We start from the raw sequence: 8,838 nt of genomic DNA on the forward strand, positions 1-8,838 counted from the left end.
AGGTAACATAGTCACTGAGTAGGAAATAAGTTTTGAGTTGTTGGGCCAGATGGGGATAGAATGCTGTATTTCTGCCACGAAGCTCTAGCTGTGATGAACGAGAAAACATAGTGAGCTGAGCTAGAGGCACTAACAGAGAGGTCTCATTTCCAGACTCTGTTTTAAGATACTTTGTCTACATGAGCCTTTACAGTCATTATATAGGCAACTCACTTTCAAATGCTGACTCTATTTTCCTATTTCCTCTTCCATATATAAAAAATAAACCTTTAAATTGGAAAGACATTCACACATATGTACAAACTTTAAACGTATAGTTTAATGAGTTAGTTATTATCGTGCAATCGTATCTGTGTACCCAAATCAAAAAATATATCCTCATAAGCACCCCAGGGTATCTCTGTGCCCTCTTCCAACTCCTTTCTCCCCTTCCCCAAATGCAATCACTATTCTGACATCTAACACTTTTGTTCTTTGTTTTTCCCAGTTTTGAACTTCGTATAAATGGAAACATACATCACAGGTGCACTGTGTTGCTTCTGTTTTTTCCCCCAATGTATTTATGAGATTCATCTACATTGGTATGTACGACAGAATTATGGCAGAGACTGGCTTTGTGGTGAATTTTCCATCTTCCATGTGTTTTCTGTATCCCATCTGCCTGGAGGCTTTCTTTGGCAGCCACAGCCTCACCTCTTGCACCTGGAAGGCAGAAATGCAGCTCTTAATCAACAACCAACAAAAGCGTGCCAATACCCTAGCTCCCTTACTTCTAGGGTTGGACAACTCCGAGGCATGTATCTTATCATGATTCTCAGAGTTCCTCAGTGGAATTAAGTTCCACCTACTGACATGGTAACTGCTTTGCCAATGTACCCTTTATTGGCTGCATTCCCTTCCCTGTCTCATTTCCCCACGTTTGTAGTAATAGTTCCTAGAGTCAAGTAAATTGGGTGAACTTGAATTCTTCTCTCTTGGTCTATTTCTGGGAACTCCATCTAATAACAAGCAGTCTTATCATTTTCATTACTCTATGGCATACTGTTACATGAATATACATTAAATTATTTATGTTATTATGTCAGTGGGTTTTGGGGGTTATTTCTGAATATGGCTATTGCTAATAATATTGATGTAAATTTCTTTACACATCTTTTGATAAACATATGATCATGAAATTCCTGTGTCAGAAGTGCATATATTCAACTTTAGTAGGTAACAAGCTACTTATCAAAGTGATTGTAACGATTTATACTGTCATGAAGAGTGTATGAAAATTCTGGTTTCTGTCCTTTTCATTTTTGTTATTCTTCTAGATATATAGTGGTATTTACTGTGTTTTAATTTGAGGATAAATGTTGATAATATTTTTATGTTTTTTGTTCATGTTTACCATTTTAGATATTCTCTTTTATGAAGTGTTTTGCTATGGACTAAATGTGTCTTCCCAGAACACATATGTTGAAGCCCTATTCCCTAATGTGATTGAATTTGGATCTAGGGTATGTAAGTAATTAAGGCTGAATGAGGTCATAAAGGTGACCTGATTCATAAGGTTATTATCCTTGCAAGAAGCATAAAGAGAGAGCTAAACTGTTGCAATCATTATATCTTAGGCTGTGGTAAGTCAGGTGTCCCAGATGGGGAAGTGATTTATTGAGGAATTGCTGGAGTGTGAATTGTCCTGCCTTAAGGAAAGGAGGCTGAAATTTTGTACTTCTGCATCAGGTGGGCACAGTGGGTTTCCCATGGGGGAAGGAGGTGGGGTTTTCCATTGGTTGAGAACAATGCTCCAGAGAAGGAAATAGCTATGAGCCATTAAAGACGACACAGTCGTGGTGAGATGAGCAAAAGGGATCTGGGTGGGCCTGTTGGGAAGAAAATTTCTCCTCAACACTCATAAGTTTGTATCCAACAAAAGACAGATGAACAAGAGAAAAACAAGCAAGTCTATTAATGCATACAGTGCCCGTCATGTGGGAAAACGTCAGTGAAAGGCAGATCAAGGCAATGGCTTGGAACTCAGGCTTATACGGAAACTTGGATGCAGTGCAATAAAGTGGCGGAGGAGTAACCAGACACAAGAAAGGAGTTTTAGGCTTCCAAAGGTGGGAAACAGGAAAGGTAAATATATAAGAAGAAATTAATGGAGTAAAATTTGTCAATAGATTCTTCCAATGACATCTTTGAGCTGGTAAGAGTTATCTTCAGTAAAAAAGAATTTCCATCTTGTCTGTAGTTGAAAAAGGGAGAGAATAGAGAAAATTCTTCTTTGCTGCTTCTTAAAAGGCTTTAGTTCAAAAAGGCTTCACATTCTTGGCAGGCATATTCTGGTCTCCCTGAGAGCTGACGGTGATTTCCACATGTGTCATTGATCTAAGGGTAAACCCTGGAAAAGATGGAATTTCTCTTTACATTTCTGGTTATTGGACCTTCTATAAAGATGCCTTTTCAATTCTGAGTAAGCGAGCATCTTAGGTCACAAAGGACTACGTATTATGTTTTTTTTTTTTTTAAACGTATCTGACAAAACAAAAACCCTTAATTTCCATGGCGTGAGTTAATTTTAAGTTTAGCAGAAAATAAGTACTAAGCACATACTATCTGTACTTAGAGGTGTTTATCAAAAATATAATTTCTTCCAAGAAGTAATACAATATACTAATTACCCACCAGAGTTCCTTTTATGTTCAAATCCCCAACAACCTGAGCTGTAATGGAAGTTGTCTATCTAGAAAAAGAAACCAATTTAAAAAGCATTAATAGGAAAAACAACAGCTGTTATAAATAGTGCCTCATATGCTTTTCAAGAATAGTATAAGCTGCTCCTGAGACTGAAAAGAATTGAGATTATAGGAAATTTCAGTAACACATCCACTCAAAATTAAAATAGAAATTTTATTCCAATTCAGTTTTGCAGCAGCTCAAAGACCAACATTATTCCAGGTTTGGTTGGGAACCAACATAATAAAAACACCCTCCGTGGGTCTCATAGACTTCCACCATTATTAGAAAATCAATATAACAAGTTATCTTTTTATCTTAGAGAATTTTTAAAATAATGTATCCTCACTCCTAACATGCGTAATAAGAATTCACTTATTTTATAGTTAAACTGTGGTAACTTCTGTAATCCTGATAAAATGTATTCAGAAGAAAGAAAAATTCCTGCCACAAAACATAGAAATTCTGTTTTAAAGGAGAGATGTGGAGCTGTATCTTAAGAGTCTAATGACTTTGAATCCTGGCTTAAAATATGGGTTTGATTAAACAGATTTGGTTATCTATTTTTTCACCTGGAATGTTAATATTTTATAGACTACAGTGGAGTAGGATTACAGATGAAGCAGTCATGGAAATTCACTGCTCAGATCTCCAGCTGCAGAGAGCATGGTTGACTGATGGTTTCATCCAATTGCCTGGGTGAATCTGACATTGTCTTTGTGCTGGGGGATACATTTCTTGCAAGCTGCTCTCAGCCAGGGACTGAATACAAAGAAGGCACCAAGGCAAGCCTGTTATTGCAAGATGCTGAACTCCTCCTGGGTGTCTTTGGATCAAGGACCCTGCCTCCATATTGACTTGGATCAATCTTTCTTATAACTGCGCTGCTATCTGAGATTCGCCCCACCACATCCTCTTTACTTCCCTTCCTCCTCACACATGAAGGTTCCCTCTACATCCAAATAAATCTCCTGTGTGTGTAATCTTGTCTTGGTGTATGCTTCTCTGTGGACCTAAATAAATACAAGTGGTTACGTAAGTACTCCAAGAAAACAGGTGATAGGATGAGAATATGGGACTAGCTCACTAAGTAGTGTACAAAGAAGATGCCATCCTGAGCAGATGGCACAAGTTAGTGGCCCAATTGCTAAATATTTCACCAGTGGTAACTTGGGGAAATGGGCCAGTGAAGGGAATGCCCTGGCAGGTGTGATGATTCAGACATTTGGGAGACATGGGGGGCCATGTTTACGAAGTCTGCAGCATTGGCTTGTTAGTGCTAAGTTGTATTTCCGTCCTGCAGAGGGATAATGAGAAACTGAGAGCTATTAAAAGATAAGTGTGGGAACCAGGGAGCCTCTTTGGTAGCTTATGATGTGTCTCTTATCTTCTGAGTAGGAGAGCAGACACAGCTGTTCAGCAAAATGAAGATTTGATAGAGGCACAGAGCTCCAAAGATACTTGAATGCTCATCATCCAAGGCGGATCTTTCATGCTAAATTAAGGGTTCTGGATTGGAAACCTGGAATCCTAAAATGTAGATGACATTTGGGTTGCTGCCCTTGAGAAGGTAGAATCTGCAGATCTTGTAGAAAAGTAGTCTACGTTTTGTTAGAAGATTCTGTAGGGGCCTCATCCATGTAAGGTAACAAGTTTTCCCCTGAGGAACTCTTCCTACTTCCATTTCTGGTTTCGAAGCTGATTAAGGTTGAATCCCACCATGTCCCAGCTGCTGAGCCTGATAAGGGGAAGACTACGCACTGAGGACATTGCAAGACTTAGTTATAATGTACTGGCAGGATCCAGAACAGTATGCCTGGAGTTGGATTTTTTAGGGTGCTTTAAAAAGGAACTGGAAAGTAAGTAAGATAGGACAAAGAGGAATTTATTAACTTGATGACACTTTCTCTGGAAAGGGTATGTAAATCCTTGGCAAGAACCATGGAGGATGAGACAATATTGCTATTAAGGTGGCTCTAAGAAGCTTGGCAAAATTGAGAGCCAATCATGAGCCCTCAGTGTGACGTGCTTCCTTAAGGAAAACAGCAGGTCACTTGGCAGCAGTCAACTACTAATATATTAGAGTTGATTTGATGTTACAGTATACATAGGATGATGTCCTCTGTTCCAGGAGGGCCAGTAATATGCATTCACAGAATGTATATATTCTGGGTATAAGTTTGTCTTTCCTTCCTCTAGAGCTTCCGCCAGTGCTACTATCTTGAGACGATGGAATGCCTGATCCATAGGCATTGAATCCCACACAGTGTAGCATCTGACCAGCACCTACTTCTCAGTGAAAAAGTGATGGAGTGGGTTCATTGGATCCACTGCTTATATCACATACCATACCACACAGAAGCAGCTGTCACCACAGAATGCTGGAACACTCTGCCAAATGCACAGTCTCTGAGGTAACACTCTGACAGAACAGGGTATCATCATTCAGGATCCAATATGTACATAAATTCAGAGACCTCCTTACAGTATATATGGCACTGTGTCGCCCACAAGAAATCAGGAACAAAGGAGTTCAAACAGGATGCCACTATTCCCAATGACTTTGCTCTTCCTGTCCCCACAACTCTACACTTTGCAGGCTTGGAGGTCATGGTCCTTCATAAGAGTCTCACTTTTGACTTTTTATGCCCAGGAACTTGCAAATGAGAGATCACGATAATGGCAAAAGGTTAACAACTCAGACTAGGAGGAGGGTGATAGGGAATATTATACAGTGGGGCAGAGAGGGATATTAGTGACACTCAGGTGATCCTTGTTGGGTCCTGGTACTCCTTGCCCCACAGGACATGCAAAGCAACGCACCCTCAGGAAGGAAGATTAGTGTCATAGTAGCAAGTAAGCCACCCAAACCTCTTGAGAATAGGTAAAGGTGTAGAAGATTTGGAAAGGCAGATAGAGACAGGTGCTGATGAGCACCAACTGTGGCTCTGTGACCAACTATGGTAGCTGGGCTCTAGTGCCCCCTGCTAAAATCCCCTTTTAAGTTTCTTCTCAGGAAGAGCGCCCTCAGGAACCATGGATATCTTGGTGGAGAAGTAGATCTGAACTGCCCAAGAGATTGACTGTGGTAGCTATCAAACTTCCCAGCTCAGATTTTCTGCTGCAGAGGGCATCATGGAATGATGGACTCCACTTGGCTGCTCTCAGAATCTACCACCATGATTGCAGCAAGGCCATGCCTGCTCGCTGCTCCTGCCTGGTGACTGAGCATGACGGGAAGGCCCACTGCGGCAACATGAGGGACAAACCACATGGGTGAAATATAACATTAAAAGTATTATGCATATATATAAAATATATATTATATATGAAAGAAAAAATACCTTATTTATAAGAGTTTTTAAATACCAGATATGTCACAATTAAAAATGGGAAGACATGAAAATGTAGCACTACTAATAGCCAATAAATATATGAAATATTATATTCTTTTATAATTAAAGATTTTTAAAGGAATCTGTCATGCTTAACTGAGTCATAAAAGTCATGAGATATAACTTTCTCCTGTTTCAGATTTAAAAAAATTAGTTGATGTATGCCAAACACTGGAGAGAACGTTGGGATGTGGGGTAAACTCATATGACATTTTGTAGAGTGTTAATTGTTGAACATTTGGCAAAGAATAATTTCTATTATTTACCCAAATTTGAAATAATATTTCCTTTGGCTCAGTGAAACTAGGGCTAAGAAGTCTTCATAGTTGTGTAAGTATAAGAATATTGAACTACACCATGTTTTAAACCCTTTACATGCTTTAGTTTATGTAATCCCCGAAATAGTCCTATGAAGTAGGTAATTTGTTATTTCCATTTTACAGATGAAAAAACTAAGGCACAGAGAAGTTAAGTCATTTGTCCAAAATGTGGTTAGGTATAGAGATGGAATTGAGCCCAGATAGTCTACTTCCATTGCCCATGCTCTTAACCACTGTACACTTTACTTCTTTTTTTTTTTTTTTTTGTAGAGACAGAGTCTCACATACCGCCCTCAGGTAGAGTGCCGTGGCATCACACAGCTCACAGTAACCTCTAACTCTTGAGCTTATGCGATTCTCTTGCCTCAGCCTCCCGAGCAGCTGGGACTACAGGCGCCTGCCACAACGCCCGGCTATTTTTTTGTTGCAATTTGGCCGGGGCTGGGTTTGAACTCGCCACCCTCGGCATATGTGGCCGGCGCCCTACTCACTGAGCCACAGGCGCCGCCCCTACACTTTACTTCTTGACACCTTGTGGCATAGATTCACAATTGTTTAGTCACAAATCTGAAATTTAATTCTGATAACTGAAAACTTTGCTTACAATCAGATTCATGTGACAGCCAAACTTGAAAAGAACAGACGAGAAGCTATTTATAGCTATTATTTATCCCATATAGTGACATTAATAATTTACTGTGGAAATATTAATGTGTTTGATCATCCCAGCCCTATTAGAAATGTTTTGTGATATATGGCATATACACTGTTTACGAATGGACTATGCGTGTATTTAGGAGGTGATATAAATGATGATGAAAAATTGGGTGAGGAGTGAGGGAAAAGGAGGCTTAAGAGGGATTCATGGATTAACAACTGGCATTGAGCTATTCACTGAAATAAACAACTGTGCAATGGAATGGGTTTAGATGACACATGAGTTCGGTTTGATGAGTCCTTGAGACATTAGCAGGTGTACTAAGTAGGCAGTTGGACATATTGATGTGGACGTCAAGGACAGCTAGCTGCTGGAAAACGAAATTTGTTTCAGAAGCAGGGTGTGTGAAATTCTGCTGAAGTATCAAGTAATACAGGACTTGAGTTAGCCACTTATTGATTGTAGATAATTTTAGCAAAAGCTGTTTCTATGGATGTTACTGCTGGGATCTTGGCCTGATGAGTGAGTGATGGGGATGGAGATGGAGAAAAAAATACAGGCAATGGTTTGAAGAAGTCTGGCTCTAAAGAGTGGAAATTATAAAATGGTAGTTGAGTAGCTATGAAGCTAGATGGAAGGTTATTGAAACTTGAACATGCTTAGGAATACAAGATGTAAAAGTTATAATCACTAGGCAGGTTTCCTGAGTAAAGGAGGGGAGTAGGATCCGCAACACTATACAGGGACAGGCCGTGGACAGAAGGAGGAATAGGTGCTCCCTTGTGCTAGGAGGGAAGGAGAGGTGTGTGGATTCTATCGACTCAGGTCGCAATGTTTTGAATCAAAAAGATTAAAAAAAAATCCCATCAGATGGCTTCAAGTGAATACCTCATCTTCTGAGCCGTGTGTATGAGGTGGGGTTGAGCTTTAATGAAAGAGATTTGAAATAATTCGCGTCAATTGTGGCAGATCACTAAACAGATCAGCACAACATTGTCACGAAGTTTTGAGAATTTCTTGAAATGAGGATTAATGGCTTATTTGGCACAAAAGTGTAGTACTTTCTCCGTCAAGGCTTTCTCCTGGTAAGACTGTTAAGATACAAGAGTATAAATACCCTCTACTGAGAGGGCTGTGTCCCTCCAGCAGACCTATCCCTACTTAATTAGGGAAAATGTGTTGCTTGTCCCCCCCAAAAAGAATAGTTGCTCATTTCTAAGTAATTATTATAACCAAAATATTAAAATTAAAATATAACCAGAGGCTACTGTGCCTAAGTGAGCACCAGCCATCCCTTAATAAATCATTCATTTCATCTGCAAAAAAAAAAAAAAAATACAGTACAGAGTTTTAACAGAGCATGGGCTCAGGAATCAGATGCCCTGATTAGAATCCCAGGTCTGCATTTAGTTATCCTGGTATCCTTGGGCAAATTAGTTCACTTCCCAAGCCACAATGGCTTCATCTGTAAATTGGGCTAATTAATGGAATAATCTCTACTCAAAAGACTGAGAACTTGCCCAGGGCCTCACAGAGGAAGTAAAGGAACCAATAAACAAAGCGGTCTAGTGTTGGAGAACAGGCTCTAGTGTTGGAGAACAGGCTCTAGTGTTGGAGAACAGGCTCTTAAATTCCATGCAGGACTGCTCAGAGAGCTGTAGTTGTTACAATTTATGAGTGCTATCTAGAAAAGAACAACTTTTAAAAATATGCTTTCATTTTCTGTTTACTCATTAAAAGT

This window comes from Nycticebus coucang, chromosome 13 (genome assembly GCF_027406575.1).
Source record: "Nycticebus coucang isolate mNycCou1 chromosome 13, mNycCou1.pri, whole genome shotgun sequence".
NCBI lineage: Eukaryota > Metazoa > Chordata > Mammalia > Primates > Lorisidae > Nycticebus > Nycticebus coucang.